Source organism: Lagenorhynchus albirostris, chromosome X (assembly GCF_949774975.1).
Source record: "Lagenorhynchus albirostris chromosome X, mLagAlb1.1, whole genome shotgun sequence".
Lineage (NCBI taxonomy): Eukaryota > Metazoa > Chordata > Mammalia > Artiodactyla > Delphinidae > Lagenorhynchus > Lagenorhynchus albirostris.
This window is the reverse complement of record NC_083116.1, coordinates 54,942,059-54,960,848: the sequence shown is the minus strand read 5'-3', so window position 1 is coordinate 54,960,848 and position 18,790 is coordinate 54,942,059.

Below are 18,790 nucleotides of genomic sequence, written 5' to 3'. Positions count from 1 at the left end.
ATTTGCTTGTCCCCATGTTCTCCAAGGTTCACTAGGCATCCAAAGTTACTGATTGAAAATATTAACTCTTATTATTCGTGGCTTATATTTCCTGTAGGCTTAGCTTCCTTCTAGTAGCAGCACTGATCCTCCTGATCATCAGGCAAAACTAAAATTGCTCTAGCATTGTTTGGACGTTTTAACATCATTATGTTATGTGAAGATGTCTCTGAGTAAAGTAAACAAAGTCAACAGGAAGTGGGTTAGGCAACAACTCCAATCTCTCTCCTTGAAATAATCATTGCTCAGTCTCTGACTTCCACGTGTAGATTAAAAAGGAAAACATTTGTGGACTCAGTTTTCTCTCCTGAAACAAGTGCACCTACATTTTCTGTTTTCCTGTGACTTGCCAAGATAACCTTAGTTTCTACATTACTGTGTTCTCTTTCATGCTTCAATGAGGCAGTTAATCTCTTCCCCCAAATTAATTCTCTCTAGATTTGTCTCAGTCCATTATGCACAGTGCCTAAGTTACTACTAGAATTAGATTCTCTCCTCTGAATAATTCAATGTCCAGGCAAGCAGACCTGTCAGGTAACTTCCATGCTCTTCATTCCCTTATGTTGATTATAATAAATCAATATCTTTGAAAATTTTTCCTTCAAGTTCTGGCCTCAAGGTGACTATCTTCTCTAGTTTGGGATATATAATCAGTCTGCAACAAAGTTGTATTTTGCAAATGCACTCTTCAGAATCCTGGACAAGCACCCAAATTTTTTGCAGTAAAAATTTACACTCACACATAGACACATGGTACTCTAATATACAAAGAAAATGTGACTTTATTAGTTCCTGTATTTCTATAACCAATCTAGTCTTCCTCATGAGTGCCAGCTATTATGTTGTGGTGAAGTGCTTGGGAGGGCATTTCCCAAATAAAATCATCTCAGTCCGATCCTGTATAAACAATTTTTGGATATTGAAAAACATTGTATTCATTCACTAATTACATAAATATTTGTTGAGAATTTACTATATGACGGGCATTATTTTGAGTGACAGGCACTATTCACACATTCACACAAACAAAATAAGCAAAAATACCAACTTTGTGAAATTTATATTCCTATAGGTGGAAGAATCAATCAATGATGTGTGTATTAAACAATTACGTAATGTGTTAAAATGTAGTAAGTACTATGAGGAAAACCCAAGAGGTAGAGGATGTCAGGAGTGTATTTTAATTAGAGAGGTCAGGGTAGGTTTTATCCACAAGATTAAATTGGAGTAAAAATTTGAAGTAAAAAATAAGAAGTGAACAATGTAGATGTTCTTCTTATAACAAAAGAATGTTATACGAAGGGAAACAGCCAGGGCATAGCCTTGAGAAGGGAACATACATGGCAGGTGCTAGGAACACATAGGAAGCCAGCATGAGAGGAGAAAGTATAAGGCAAAGTAATAGAAGCTGAGGTCAGAGAGGTAAAGTAGAAGAAGGGGCAGATTATGTAGACTCTTGTCAGCCACAGTAAAGATTTAGAATTTTATTCTGAGAGATGAAGGGACATTGGAAGTCTTTGAGCAGAGTAATGATATAATATGACTTTATGGTTTTTTTTGTTTCTTTTCACTTTATTTTTTAATAGTTTGTCCTGGCTATTGAAGCAAAATTAGATGATAGGCGACAGGGTAGAAGCAGGAAATCCTGATGGAAGGCTACTACAATAATCCAAGAGAGACATAATGGTGTCTAGACTGGGTGGAAGCAGTGGAGATGGTGAGAAATAGTTATATTCTGGATATGTCTGGAAAGGAAAGTTAACAGGGTGCTCTGATGGCTAGACTATGAGTTATGAAACAAAGAGGGGAGTCAAGAACAACTCCAAAGCTTTTGATATGATAATCTGGAATGATTAAATGAGATAAGAAAAATGTGAGTCTCCACTGGATCAGGTGAACTTCATGGGTTCAGATTAAAGAATGTTAAGTTTAAAGTGTCTTTTTATATCTAAATAAAGATGTTGAAGAGGCAAATAAATATTCAAGTCTGAACTTCAAGGGAAAGATCTGGGTCAGATATACACATTTTGGAATCATCAGCCAGGGCATTATATGAAATCATCATGGAAATAATGCCTAGAGAATAGAAGAGGTAAAATAACTAAGTCCAGTAGAAAAAGAACATTAAAAGAAAAGAGCTCACAGCTAGCTGAGTAGGAAGAATATCATGACCATTTAATGAGATGGAAGTCTAGTGAAGAAAGTATTTCAAGATTTCTGCTAAGTCTAGTAAGATAGGGACTGAGAATTTAATATTTTTTCTAGCAATGTGGAGGTCACAGATGACACTCTCCAGAGCTGTTTGGGTGGAGTGGTAGAAGCAAAAACTGATTAGATTGCTTTTATGAGCGAATAGAAGAAAAAATAAACAAAGGATAGTCAACTCTTCAGAAGTGTTTTACTAAAATGAAGAATAGAGAAATAGGTGGTAGTTGGTGAAAAAGTGGGGTCTAGAAAAGTTTAATTGGTTTGTTTTTGTTTTAAGATGGGAAGTATATCTGTGTTGGTAGAAATTATCTAAAGAGAAAGAAAATGTTATTTTGAAGAAAGAGATATGAGATTTTTGTGGATTGTTTTTCTTAGCAGGTGAATAGAGATGACATCTATTTCACAAGCAGGGGAGTTGGCTTTAAGCAGGAGCATAGAAAAGTTTATTTCTAGAAAGGAGATGGAAGGAAAAATATATGAGTGAAAATGTTGGTGTATGGAAGTTTGTTGATGTTTTCCTCTCTTTCAATTTTCTTAGTCTGAGAAGGAAGAGTGGAAAGTGTCTGAGACATCAGATGAAAAGAAAAGACATAAAGTTGTCAACAGAGAGAGTTGGAGAGTGAAGCCATTAGGGAAATATAATGCAGTTGCCAGGCAGCATTAAGGTCTTAATTGAGGCATTTGTTCATAAATGTAAAGTGCAAATAATCAGCATCATTGTTTTTTTCAGCTTTGTTCAGTTTTGGCCAGAAAGTGGGTTGTAACAAAGTGAGATTATTAATAATGATGAATCCTAGGTTATAATCATGGATGTAAGCAGCTGAGGTAAATGGTGGAAAAGGTTATTGAAAGGGCAAAAAAATAAAATAATTGATATGTCAGGGTCTTGGAAGTGAATATTAAGATCACAAAGAATTAAGACATGAGTCATCACAGAGAGTGACACTTACGTTAGGTGAAAAAATGTGAAAAAATGAGAGGGCATGAAACAAGGGCAGTAGGGGCTCAAAAAAAAAAGCAGAAATATTTAATGTGTCCTGATAACATGGGATTCAAAGCTAGAAAGATCTAGAGAGAAGACAAGGAGAAACATTTGGAAGCAACAATGAAAAGCAGGGATGACTCCTACTTGTTCCAGTGTATGAGGGCTATGGGAGATAAACAACCACTATTTTTAAAGGCTGCAAAGGAAACCATTTGAATATGTCGTCCTAATGTCTTCTGGCTTCCATTATTTCTAATAAGTCAGCTTTAAATTTTATTAGAGTTTCTTCTACCTGAGTAGTTTTCTCTTGCTGCTTTCAAAATAGTCTCCTTGTTTTTGGCTTTAAGTATTTTTACTATGATGTGTCTGGGTGTAGATTTCCTTGCTTTTATCCCACTCTGACTTCATTGAACTTCTTGGATATATAGATTAATATTTTTTTAAATTAAACTTTGGAATTTTTAGTTATTATTAATTTAAATATTTTTCTTCTTTATCTCTCTCTCTTCTCCATTTAATACTCCCATTACATTTATATTGGTGTTCTTAATAGTATCCCACATTTCTCTGAGGTTCTCTTAATATTTTTTTTTCTCATCTATTCTTGGAATTACATAATCTCTATCAATCTGTCTTCAAGTTTGACGATTCTCTCTTGTCAGTTCATATCTACTGTTAAGACTCTCCATAAATTTTTCATTTTGCTTAATGTAATTTTCAACTGCAGAATTTCCATTTTTAGATAATATCTTTTTATTGATATTATATATTTGATGATACATCATATATAAATGCATACATACATCTTTAATCATGATTTCTTTAAGTTATTTGGACACATTTATAATGATAGTTTGAAGTCTTTTGTAGGTAAACTTGAAATATGGGCCCTTCCTCTCACAGGCAGTTTCTGCTGCTTATTGTTTTTTTCCCCCATATATGTGTCATATTTTCTATTTCTTTGCATGTCTCATAATGTTTTATTTTAAAAATGACATATATATTGTATCAACTCTGGATTCTGATCCTCTCACCCCCAGGCTTATTTTTTTTCTTTTTTTTTTTTTGGTTAATTATTTGGCTGGACTAGTTTAGAGAATTCTATTTTCCCTTGATTGTGAGGGCTGTAATGTTATTCCTCAAAGGGTTCAGCCTTGGGCATGCACACAGTCATCCTGGGATAATAGTGATTTTAGCAGGACTTTCTTTGTCTGATCTCTCTCTCTTAATCCTTTTGACGCTGTTCTTATCACACCAAGTTTTAAGGTTCTATTAATTACCAGCTGATTGCTCTACTGATTTTGGAAATTTACTGGGGCACAAATGGATCCAAAATATGATACAAATAATTTTCTACTTCTTTTTAGAGTAGCTTTTGAAGCAATTCATTAAGATTTGTTCTAACCCCAGGAAGGATTTTTTTTAAGCTGTTCTATTTCCTGGTTCTCTCTCTGGTAAACTAGTTGGCCTATAATTTATCTTGTTGCTCTAATGGAGCTATCAGCCTTTTCTTAATTGCTTACCACCAAGATCTTCATTACTTTTGAAAGCATCATTTATCGTGGATTTCCCCACACTTTGTTTTGAATAAAGTCAGTTCATTTGGGGAGAATTTTGGACCTTTGTGTTCTTATGGTCTGTGTCTCTCCTGCAAAAGTCTCTGTACCACTGCTCCACAGCTAGGTTGGAAACAGTGGGCCAGTTAGGGGAGCAGTCTCTGGTTTGCTCAGCTGCCTTTTTCATTGTTGAAGCTGTTCTCTATGAGTGAGCTGCAGCAAGAACATTCAATACCCCAGTATTTTTAGCTTGTTGCAACTGGGATTGAGCCTGAGACCTCTGTGTAGTTCCTAGGTGGAGCAAAGGAACCCCTGACCTGTAGGTCAAACTTACCTGAAATCTAGCAACTGCAAACTGAGGCTGAAGAGGATGAGAAATGTTGATAGCCTACCTTTCCCAGTGAGATACATTATCCCATGACTGAAGAATTCACCACTGATCCATTCTGGGGAGTACTGAAACTTGCTTCAAGCACGGGGAACTCTCTCTTGATTTCTGTTGATGGAAGCAAGGTGGTTACAGGAGGTCAGGCCTTTTTTAAGTAAGAACCATTTCATCTTGACTTCTGTTGATAGAGTACGTTGGGGAATCTGCATTTATTTATAGCATGAGGCTCCATTTCAACCCTGTTCTTGGAGAGTAGGAGCCCTGGAAAATGTATTTATTTTTTATTGAAGTATGATCAACATACAATATATATTCGTTCCAGGCATACAACATAGTGATTTGACATTTATATATACTTCAAATTGATCATCACAATAAGTCTAGTAACCATCTCTTACGATACAAAGTTATTATAATATTATTGATTATATTTCCTGTGCTTTCATTATATCACTTTGACTTATTTTATAACTGGAAGTTTGTATCTCTTAATTTCCTTCAAATATTTCACCCAACCTCCCACAACCCTCCCATCTAGGAAACAGCAGTTTGTTTTCTGTATCTATGAGTCTGCTTCTGTTTGGGTTTATTTTGATTTTTAGTTTTCACATATAAGTGAAATCATATGGTATTTGTCTTTCTTTGTTTGACTTATTTCACTTAATACCCTCTAGGTCCATCCATGTTGTTGAAAATGACAAGATCTCATTTTTTGATTGGTAATATTCATACACACACACACACACACACACACACAATTTCTTTACCCATTCATCTATTGATGGACACTTAGTTTGCTTCCATATCTTGTCTATTGTAAAGAATGCTGCAATGAACAGAACTGTACATACATCTTTCCAAATTAGTGTTTTCATTTTCTTCAAATAAATATCCAGAAGTGCAATTTCTGAATTCTATGGTAGTTCTATTTTTAAATTTTTGAGGAAACTCCATACACCTTTTCATAATGACTGCATAATTTACATTTCCACCAACAGTACACGAGGTTTTCCTTTTCTCCACATCCTTGCTGATACTTGTTATTTGTTGCCTTTTTGAAAATAGCCATTCTGACAGATGTGAGGTGGTATCTCATTGTGGTTTTGATTTGCATTTTTCCTGATGATTAATGATATCGAGCATCTGTTCATATGTCTGTTGGCATCTGTATGTTTTCTTTGGAAAAATGTCTATTCAGGTCCTCTGCCCATTTTTTAATATTGTTTGTTTTTCTTTTGCTATTGAGTTGCGTGAGTTCTGTATATATATTGGATATTAACCCCTTATTGGATATATAATTTGTAAATATGTTCTCCCATTCAGTAAGTTGCATTTTTGTTTTGATGATGGTTTCCTTCGCTGTGCAAAAGCTTTTTAGTTGGATGCAGTCCCATTTGTTTACTTTTGTTTTGTTGCTGTTGCCCTTGCTGGAGGAGAGAAATCCAAAAAACTATTGTTAAGACCAACATCAAAGAGCCTACTGCTTATATTTTCTTCTAGGAATTTTATGGTTTCAGGTCTTACATTTAAGTATTTAATCAATTTTGAATTATTTTTGCACATGATATAAGAAAGTAGTCCAGTTTTATTCTTTTGCATGTAGATGCCTGGTTTTCCCAACACCATTTACTGAAAGACGGTCTTTTCCCCATTTTATATTCTTGCCTCCTTTGTCATAAATTGGCTATATAACTGTGGGTTTACTTCTGGGCTCTATATTATGTTCTATTAATCTATGTGTCTTTTTATTTTGTGCCAGTACCATACACTTTTGATTACTATAGCTTTGTAGTACTGTTTGAAATCAGGGAGTGTGATACCTATTGATTTGTTCTCTGGAAGGTTTATCCTTAATACCACTTCCTGAAATTTCCTCTAGAACAGATTTTTTGTTTTTTTAAACTGCACCTCTTTGGTTTTTTTGTTTGTTTGTTTTGTTTTTTTGAATTTTATTTTACTTATTTATTTTTTACAGCAGGTTATATTAGTTATCTATTTTATACATATGGTACGTATATGTCAATCCCAATCTCTCATTCATCCCACCACAACCACCCCACACACCACTTTCCCCTCTTGGTGTCCATACGTTTGTTCTCTATATCTGTGTCTCATTTTCTGCCCTACAAACTGGTTCATCTGTACCATTTTTCTATGTTCCACATATATGTGTTAATATTCGATATTGGTTTTTCTACTTCTGACTTACTTCACTCAGTATGACAGTCTCTAGATCCATCCACATCTCTACAACTGACCTAAATTCATTCCATTTTATGGTTGAGTAATATTCCATTGTATATATGTACCACATCTTCTTTATCTATTCATCTGTCAATGGGCATTAAGGTTGCTTCCATGACATGGCTATTGTTAATACTGCTGCAGTGAATATTGGGATGCATGTGTCTTTTTGAATTAAGGTTTTCTCTGGGTATATGAACAGTAGTGGGATTGCTAGGTCATATGGCAATTCTATATTTATTTTTTTAAGGACCCTCCATACCGTTCTCCATAGTGGCTGTATCAATTTACATTGCCACCAACAGTGGAAGAGGGTTCCCTTTTCTCCACACCCTCTCCAGCATTTGTTGTTTGTAGATTTTCTGATGATGCCCATTGTAACTGGTGTGAGGTGATACCCCAGTGTAGTTTTGACTTTCATTTCTCTAATAACTAGTGATGCTAAACAGCTTTTCATGTGCTTCTTGGCCATCTGTATGTCTTCTTTGGAGAAATGTCTATTTAAGTCTTCTGCCAATTTTTGGATTGGGTTGTTTGTTTTCTTAATATTGAGCTTCATGAGCTGTTTATATATTTTGAGATAAACCATTTGTCCATTGATTCATTTGCAAATATTTTCTTCTACTTTGAGGGTTGCCTTTTCATCTTCTTTGTAGTTTACTTTGCTTTGCAAAAGCTTTTAAGTTTCATTAGGCCCCATTTGTTTACTTTTGTTTGCATTTCCATTACTCTAGGAGGTGGATCAAAAAAGATCTTGCTGTGATTTCTGTCAAAGTGTGTTCTTCCTATGTTTTCCTCTAAGAGTTTTATAGTGTCTGATCTTATATTTCAGCCTCTAATCCATTTTGAATTTATTTTTGGGTATGGTGCTACGGAGTGTTCTAATTTCATTCTCTTACAGGTAGCTGTCCAGTTTTTCCAGAACTAATTATTGAAGAGACTATCTTTTCCTGATTGTATATCTTTGCTTCCTTTGTCATAGATTAGTTGAATGTAGGTGCATGGGTTTATCTCTGGGTTTTCTATCCTGTTCCATTTATCTATATTTCTGATTTTGTGCCAGTACCATACTGTCCTGATTACTGTAGCTTTGCATTATAGTCCGAAGTCAGGGAGTCAGATTCCTCCAGCTCCGTTTTTCTCCCTCAAGACTGCTTTGGCTATGTGGGGTCTTTTGTGTCTCCATACAAATTTTAAGATTGTCTTTTTTTTTTCTAGTCCTGTAAAAAATGTCACTGGTTATTTCATACGGATTGCATTGAATCTATAGATTGCTTTGGATATTAAAGTTATTTTCACAATATTGATTCTTCCAATCCAAGGACTTGGTATATCTTTCCATCTATTTGTGTCATCTTTGATTGCTTTCATCAGTGTCTTATAGTTTTCTGAGTACAGGCTTTTACCTCCTTAGGTGGGTTTATTCCTAGGTATTTATTTGTTTTGTTGCAATGGTGAATGGGATTGTTTCCTTAATTTCTCTTTCTGATTTTTCATTGTTAGTGTATAGGAATGAAAAGGATTCCTATGCATTAATTTTGTATCCTGCAACATTACCAAATTCATTGATTACCTCTAGTAGTTTTCTGATGGCATGTTTAGGATACTCTATGTATAATATCATGTCATCTGCAAACAGTGACAGTTTCATTTCTTCTCTTCCAATAGTATTCTTTTATTTCTTGTTCTTCTCCGATTGCCACAGCTAGGATCTCCAAACTATGTTGAGCAACAGTGGCGAGAGTGGACATCTTTGTCTTGTTCCTGATCATAGGGGAAATGCTTTCAGTTTTTCACCATTGAGAATGATGTTTGCTGTGGGTTTTTCATATATGGCCTTTATTATGTTGAGGTAGGTTCCCTTTATGACCTCTTTCTGGAGAGCCTTTATCATAAATGGGTGTTGAATTTTGTCAAAAGCTTTTTCTGCATCTATTGAGATGATCATATGCTTTTTATTCTTCAATTTGTTAATATGGTGTATCACATTGATTGATTTGTGTATATTGAAGAATCCTTGCATTCCTGGGATAAACCCCAATTGATCATAGTGTATGATCCTTTTAATGTGTTGTTGGATTCTGTTTGCTAGTATTTTGTTGAGGATTTTTGCATCTATATTCATCAGTGATATTAGTCTGTAATTTTCTTTTCTTGTAGTATCGTTGTCTGGTTTTCATATCAGGGTGATTTTGGCCTCATAGAATGAGTTTGGAGTGTTCTTTCTTCTGCAATTTTTTGGAAGAATTTGAAAATCATGGGTGTTAGCTCTTCGCTAAATATTTGATAGAATTCACCTGTGAAGCCTTCTGGTCCTGGACTTTTGTTTGTTGGAAGATTTTTAATCACAGTTTCAATTTCCTTACTTGTGATTGGTCTGTTCATATTTTCTATTTCTTCCTGGTTCAATCTTGGAAGGTTATATCTTTCTAAGTATTTGTCTATTACTTCCATTTTATTGGCATCGAGTTGCTTGTAGCAGTCTCTTAGGATGCTTTGTATTTCTGTGGTGTCCATTGTAACTTCTCCTTTGCATTTCTACCTTTATTGATTTGAGTGCTTTCCCGCTTTTTCTTGTTGGGTCTGGCTAAAGGTTTATCATTTATTTTATCTTCCGAAAGAACCAGCTTTTAGTTGTATTGATCTTTGTTATTGTTTGCTTTGTTTCTATTTCATTTATTTCTGTTCTGATTTTTATGATTTCTTTCCTTCTACTACCTTTGGGGTTTGTTTGTTTTTCTTTCCAGTTTCTGTAGGTGTAAGGTTAGATTGTTTATTTGAGGTTTTTCTTGTTTCTTGAGGTAAGCTTGTATTGCTATATACTTCCCTCTTAAAACTGCTTTTGCTGCATCCCATAGGTTTTGAACAGTCATGTTTTCATTGTAAATTGCCTCTAGGTATCTTTTGATGTCCTCTTTGATTTCTTCAGTGTTCTCTTGGTTATTTAGTAATGTTTTGTTTAGCCTCCATGTGTTTTTGTTTTTTACGTTTTTTTCCACTGTAAATGATTTCTAATCTCATAGTGTTGTGGTTGGAAAAGATACTTGATATGATTTAAATTTTCTTAAATTTACTGAGGCTTGATTTGTGACCGAAGATGGGATCTATCCTGGAGAATGATCCTTGTGCACTTTAGAAGAAAGTGTAATCTGCTGTTTTTGGATGGAATGTGATATAAATATCAAATAAGTCTCTCTGGTCTATTGTGTCATTTATAGGTTCTGTTTCCTTATTTATTTTCTGTCTGGATGATCTGTCTATTGGTGTAAGTGAGCTCTAAAAGTCCCCCACTATTATTGTGTTACTGTTGATTTCCTCTTTTATAGCTGTCAGCAGTTGCCTTATGTATTGAAGTGCTCCTATATTGGGTGCATATATATTTATAATTGTTCTTTCTTCTTCTCGGATTGATCCCTTGATCATTATGTAGTGTCCTTCCCCGTCTCTTGTAAGATTCTTTATTTTAAAGTGTATTTTATCTGATATGAGCATTGCTACTCCAGCTTTCTTTTCATTTCCATTTGCATGGAATATCTTTTTCCATCCCCTCATTTTCAGTCTGTATGTGTCCCTAGGTCTGAAGTAAGTCTCTTGTAGACAGCATCTATATGGGTCTTGTTTTTATCCATTCAGCGAACCTGTGTCTTTTGATTGGAGCTTTTGATCTATTCACGTTTAAGGTAATTATCAATATGTATGTTTCTATTACCATTCTCTTAATTGTTACTGGTTTGTTTTTGGAGATCGTTTTCTTCTCTTGTGTTTCCCACTCAGGGAAGTTCCTTTAGCATTTGTTGTAGAGCTGGTTTGGTGGTGCTGAATTCTCTTAGCTTTCGCTTGTCTGTAAGACTTTTGATTTCTCTGCTGAATCTGAATAAGATCCTTGCTGGGTAGTGTAATCTTGGTTGTAATTTCTTCCCTTTCATTACTTTAAATATATCACACCACTCCCTTCTGGCTTGTAGAGTTTCTCCTGAGAATTCAGCTCTTAACCTTATGGGAGTTCCCTTGTATGTTATTTGCCTTTTTTCCCTTGTTGCTTTCAATAATTTTTCTTTGTCTTTAATTTTTGCCAATTTGATTACTATGTGTCTTGGTGTGTTTCTCCTTGGGTTTATCCTGCCTGGTACTCTCTGTGCTTCTTGGACTTGGGTGGCTATTTCCTTTCCCATGTTATGTACTATATTTTCTTCAAATATTTCTTGGATCCTTTCTCTCTCTCTTCTCCTTCTGGGGCCACTATAATGTGAATGTTGTTGCATTTAATGTTCTCCCAGAGTTCTCTTAGTCTGTCTTCATTTCTTTTCATTCTTTTTACTTTATTATGTTCTGCAGCAGTGAAAGCCACCATTCTGTCTTCCACATCACTTATCTGTTCTTCTGCCTCAGTTATTCTGCTATTGATTCCTTGTAGTGTAGTTTTCATTTCAGGTATTGTATTGTTCATCTCTGTATGTTTGTTCTTTAATTCTTCTAGGTTTTTGTTAAACATTGCTTGCAACTTCTCGAGCTTTGCCTCCATTGTTTTTCCAAGGTCCTGAATCATCTTCACTATTATTTTTCTGAATTCTTTTTCTGGAAGGTTGCCTATCTCCACTTCATTTAGTTGTTTTTCTGGGCTTTTATCTTGTTCCTTCATTTGGTACACATTTCTCTGCCTTTTCATTTTGTCTATCTTTCTGTGAATGTGGTTTTCATTCCACAGGCTGCAGTATTGCAGTTCTTCTTGCTTCTGCTGTCTTCCCTCTGTTGGATGAGGCTATCTAAGAGAGCTGTGCAAGTTTACTTATGGGAGGGACTGGTGGTGGGTTGCTCTGGTGGGCAGAGCTCAGTAAAAGTTTAATCCACTTGTCCACTGGTAGGTGGGGCTGGCTTCCCTCCCTGTTGGTTTTTTGGCCTGAGGTGACCCAGCACTGGAGACTACCGGGTTCTTTGGTGGGGCTAATGGTGGACTCTGGAGGACTGATGCTAGTGAATACTTCCCAGAACTTCTGCTGCCAGTGTCCTTGTCCCCATGTTGAGCCACAGCCACCACCATCCCCACTCTGCAGAAGACCCTCCAACACTAGCTGATAGGTCTAGTTCAGTCTCCCATGGTGTCACTGCTCCTTACCCTGGTTCCTTGTGTGCACACTACTTTGTGTGTGCCCTACAAGTGTGAGGTCTCTGTTTCCCCCAGTCCTGTCAAAGTCCTGCAATCAAATCTCACTAGCCTTCAAAGTCTGATTCTCTAAGATTTCCTCCTCCCATTGCCAGAACCCCAGGTTGGGAAGCCTGACGTGGGGCTCAGAACCTTCACTCCAGTGGGTGGACTTCTGTGGTATAAGTGTTCTCCAGTTTGTAAGTCACCCACTCAGCAGTTATGGGATTTGATTTTATTGTGATTGTGCCCCCTCCTACTGTCTCTTAATGGATTCTCCTTTGTCTTTTGATGTGGGGTATCTTTTTTGGTGAGTTCCAGTGTCTTCCCCTCGATGATTGTTCAGCAGTTAGTTGTGATTCTGGTGCTCTCACAAGAGGGAGTGAGCACAAGTCCTTCTACCCTGCCATCTTGAACCAATCTAATCTTGAACAGATTTTGTGTTGTCTGAAATTTATGCAATTCAAGTACCCCTTTTTTAAGAAAAGTAAATCAATTAAAATTAAAGTTATACATAAATATATAGCATATTAATATATATTAATATTCTAATATATGTTAACATTATTCTGAATACCAACATGAAGTTTATGGTACAACATGATAAAGAGGAGAGGCAGGTCTTACCCACTCCCTTCTGATAAAACCTCCTTGGAAACATAGAGGGAAAAATTCTTAATTCTTACCACTTGGAATGTAAATAAATCTCTTTAGGGAAAATGTAACACCTGTGTCTCCAGCTTTACAACACAGGGATAACTCCAGGTCTCATCTCCCCTTTGAAATATAAACACATACATCCATAGAAATAACTCTGGAGTTCTCACTATATATTCAGTTGTGAATTAACCTCTAACACTTGTCTTTTACCTGTGGTCCCAAATTACACTAAAATTTGCTGAAAAAGTAGTAATTATGCAAAACATAAAAACATTTTCTCTACACTGTCATGCACATACATGATTAAAACTGGCTCAATGCAAGTGAAGGACTCTAGAGTTTAAGCTTTATTATCTTCACTGTAAATCTGACTCTAGTCTTAACCCCTGTTGAAAGAATTTGGCAGGCTTGAGAAACTGGATTTTCAGGTGGAGAAAGTGAGCTTTCTCTCCATTTTATTTATAGAGTTTACTATTTGATAACCAATTCAGTTAATTAAGATTCCAATTTCCTATCATACTTCTTTTTCTCTTGCTTTTATATCTTCTCACATTGGTGCCTGGGTGAATATAAAAGCTTAGTGAGTACCCATATCACTGTAGATGAAGGTGTCCACGTTCTTGTGCTGATGCCTATGCAGATCTACACTTCAGAGTAAGTATTCTGATTCTTGGTGTGAATGAGGTATTGTTGATCTAGCTCCATCCCTGGGCAATTAGCTGGTACTGCTGCATTTTCCACTCTTTGCACAATCAGAGCTCTGGGGTAACTCAAGCATCTGTGTTTTGTCTTTCTGATTTGGGTCCATCTGATACATTACATTTGGATTTTACTCCCCTTCAGTCTTTGACCCAGATATTTGGATTTTACCCCCCTCCAGTCTTTAACCCAGATATTCATACTGCACCAACTTTTCTGGAAATCTGTCTATTCCGTCTCATAAATAATGTATATATTCCTCTTTTGTATTTAAATTTTAAAAAATCAACCTGCCCCTTCTCTGCCACTGTGTGTCAAGAGATACATAAGCTCACTGTCAGGAGAAGATCAAAACCATTAAAATTTTTATTTCAAATAAATTTTAGGTTTTTCTAGGAGACTTTGGAACTCTGGCACTGGTAAACCGTATTAAAGTGTTTGAAAATTTTCAGATAATTTTCATCACACATGCAATTCTGTCTTGCCCCTTAGTTTAACCTATATTGTGGGATTATTTGTGATTACTCACATGCTGCAATCTAGACAAACTGAGGGTTCAGCTTTAAAACACACTTATACTATAGGCACTATATATTATAATATTCACCAATGCCAATTTTTTCAAATCATTCATTTTTGAATGAAGGTGATTTTTTTTTTTGTGGTACACGGGCCTCTCACTGTTGTGACCTCTCCCGTTGTGGAGCACAGGTTCCAGACGTGCAGACTCAGCGGCCATGGCTCACAGGCCTACCCACTCCATGGCATGTGTGATCATCCTGGACCGGGGCACGAACCCGCGTCCCCTGCATCGGCAAGGGGACTCTCAACCACTGAGCCACAAGGGAAGCCCTGAAGGTAATATTTTAATCAGAAATATACTTCTAACTTTAAGCAATGAACTTTTTAAATATGTATATTGCAGAGTCTTCTCTCGCTCTTTCAAATGTTAGGAGTCCTTGAGGTATTTCTATTTAAAAAACAATAATACATACTGAGTATAGGGGACAACATATTCTGAAAAAGAAAAAATATTAAACCCTCAGGTGGGGAAGAAATAATTTAGAAACTCCTATAGCCAATTAGAAAGAGGATTGACAGTATTTTAGCCAAGTTTTCCCCAGTCTTCAGCAGTGATGTGGCCTTAAGAGAACATCTCAAGTAACAGCACAAGTATGGGAAAATTAAGAATAAGGGAAGGGAAGAAATGTGACTTTGTTTTTAAAGTGCTGCTTACTTTTTTAAGGTGACAATGCCAAACAATCTGTCATTTTCAAATAATTTGGAAATGTCCCAATTGACACCTAGAATTAAGGTGATTATCATTATAACTTTCATATCCTAATTTTATAAACTAGAGGCTGGACAATTTCAATATAATTTTGTTTTGAATTGAAATCTTAGGCTTCCCACAATTTCTTAGCAATCTCCCACTCAACAATAAAGCAGATGGGAAAAAATATTAAAAAGACTAAAATGAATAGACCTACTGAAAAACAAAACAAAACTAGACCAACCCCTATTATATGACACTTTTATGTGTCTTCTATATCTCTTGTTATTTGTCACACATGCTGTGTGTGTGTGTGTTTATGTGTGTATCTCCCTTGGTTTACTTTGCTAAGAAAATTTTATGGACAGTCACCCATTTTAAAAAAAAGGAGTTTTTCTGTTTTCATGAAAGCTTATTTCTAGTTTTAGGGAGGAAATTTATTAACATTAAGACAGAGACTAGGTCTCTATTCAGGAATACATTAAATGTTGTCGCAATATTCCACTTCTTTTGCACTGAACACTTTATATAACTCAAATACAATCATTCAATATATGGAAAAGGACAACAAGTTGCTGTAAACTACGCTGATAGGATAATTTGGACTACATTTGTTATTTTTAAATTTGATGTCATAACATAGATAAAAATAGTATAAACATGAACCCATAAATTTATGGAATTTAATGATAAAGTTTTATGATGTTTTGATGGATGTAGCCTGATATAAAATTTGTCCATTTATTTTGACCTACAGTGGAATTTATCAAGGTTTAATACTTTGTCTTTTTTTTTTAATGTTACATAAATCTGTATTTGTGGCTTGAGATAAAATCATCCATAATAGCATCATATATGGATTCCCAAAGGTACTGCATCTCATACAACTTTTTTGTTTCTCAAAGTATTTCTTTTGCCTACTGAACTGTTCATACTAATTATTTTCTTTATTCTAAATTCTTATCATTTATTTATTTATTTTTTTAACATCTTTATTGGAGTATAATTGCTTTACAATGGTATGTTAGTTTCAGCTTCACAACAAAATGAATCAGTTATATATATACATATGTTCCCATATCTCTTCCCGCTTGCGTCTCCCTCCCTCCCACCCTCCCTATCCCACCCCTCCAGGCGGTCACAAAGCACCGAGCTGATCTCCCTGTGCTATGCAGCTGCTTCCCACTAGCTATCTACCTTACGTTTGGTAGTGTATATATGTCCATGCCTCTTTATCGCTTTGTGACCGTTTACCCTTCCCCCTCCCATAGCCTCAAGTCCATTCTCTAGTAAGTCTGTGTCTTTATTCCTGTTTCACCCCTAGGTTTTTCATGACATTTTTTTTCTTAAATTCCATATATATGTGTTAGCATACGGTATTTGCCTCTCTCTTTCTGACTTACTTCACTCTGTATGACAGACTCTAGGTCTATCCACCTCATTACAAATAGCTCAATTTCATCTCTTTTTATGGCTGAGTAATATTCCATTGTATATATGTGCTACATCTTCTTTATCCATTCATCCGATGATGGACACTTAGGTTGTTTCCATCTCTGGGCTATTGTAAATAGAGCTGCAATGAACATTTTGGTACATGACTATTTTTGAATTATGGTTTTCTCAGGGTATATGCCCAGTAGTGGGATTGCTGGGTCATATGGTAGTTCTGTTTGTAGCTTTTTAAGGAACCTCCATACTGTTCTCCACAGTGGCTGTATCAATTTACATTCCCACCAACAGTGTAAGAGGGTTCCCTTTTCTCCACACCCTCTCCAGCATTTATTGTTTTTAGATTTTTTGATGATGGCCATTCTGACTGGTGTGAGATGATATCTCATTGTAGTTTTGATTTGCATTTCTCTAATGATTAGTAATGTTGAGCATTCTTTCATGTGTTTGTTGGCACTCTGTATATCTTCTTTGGAGAAATGTCTATTTAGGTCTTCTGCCCAGTTTTGGATTGGCTTGTTTGTTTTTTTGTTATTCAGCTGCATGAGCTGCTTATAAATTTGGAGATTAATCCTTTGTCAGTTGCTTTATTTGCAAATATTTTCTCCCATTCTGAGGGTTGTCTTTTGGTCTTCTTTATGGTTTCCTTTGCTGTGCAAAAGCTTTTAAGTTTCATTAGGTCCCATTTATTTACTTTTGTTTTTATTTCCATTTCTCTAGGAGGTGGGTCAAAAAGGACCTTGCTTTGATTTATGTCATAGAGTGTTCTGCCTATGTTTTCCTCTAAGAGTTTGATAGTTTCTGGCCTTACATTTAGGCCTTTAATCCATTTTGAGCTTATATTTGTGTATGGTGTTAGGGAGTGATCTAATCTCATACTTTTATATGTAGCTGTCCAGTTTTCCCAGCACCACTTATTGAATAGGCTGTCCTTTCTCCACTGTACATTTCTGCCTCCTTTGTCAAAGATAAGGTGACCATATGTGTGTGGGTTTACTTCTGGGCTTTCTATCCTGTTCCATTGATCTATATTTCTGTTTTTGTGCCAGTACCATACTGTCTTGATTACTGTAGCTTTGTAGTATAGTCTGAAGTCAAGAAGCCTGATTCCTCCAGCTCCATTTTTCGTTCTCAAGATTGCTTTGGCTATTCGGGGTCTTTTGTGTTTCCATACAAATTGTGAAATTTTTTGTTCTAGTTCTGTGAAAAATGCCAGTGGTAGTTTCATAGGGATTGCATTGAATCTGTAGATTGCTTTGGGTAGTAGAGTCATTTTTACAATGTTGATTCTTCCGGATCATACACCATGATCAAGTGGGGTTTATTCCAGGAATGCAAGGATTCTTCAATATACGCAAATCAATCAACGTGATACACCATATTAACAAATTGAAGGAGAAAAACCATATGATCATCTCAATAGATGCAGAGAAAGCTTTTGACAAAATTCAACACCCATTTATGATAAAAACCCTGCAGAAAGTAGGCATAGAGGGAACTTTCCTCAACATAATAAAGGCCATATATGAAAAACCCACAGCCAACATCGTCCTCAATGGTGAAAAACTGAAACCATTTCCACTAAGATCAGGAACAAGACAAGGTTGCCCACTCTCACCACTCTTATTCAACATAGTTTTGGAAGTTTTAGCCACAGCAATCAGAGAAGAAAAGGAAATAAAAGGAATCCAAATCAGAAAAGAAGAAGTAAAGCTGTCACTGTTTGCAGCTGACATGATACTATACATAGAGAATCCTAAAGATGCTACCAGAAAACTACTAGAGCTAATCAATGAATTTGGTAAAGTAGCAGGATACAAAATTAATGCACAGAAATCTCTGGCATTCCTATACACTAAGGATGAAAAATCTGAAAGTGAAATCAAGAAAACACTCCCATTTACCATTGCAACAAAAAGAATAAAATACCTAGGAATAAACCTACCTAAGGAGACAAAAGACCTGTATGCAGAAAATTATAAGACACTCATGAAAGAAATTAAAGATGATACAAATAGATGGAGAGATATACCATGTTCTTGGATTGGAATACTTTGTCTTCTTGAATAGTTTTTTGCCTTTGAAAGTACCCAAAAGAATCTGTATCTCATTTTTCGCATAATTAATTAAAAATATTTTTAAAATG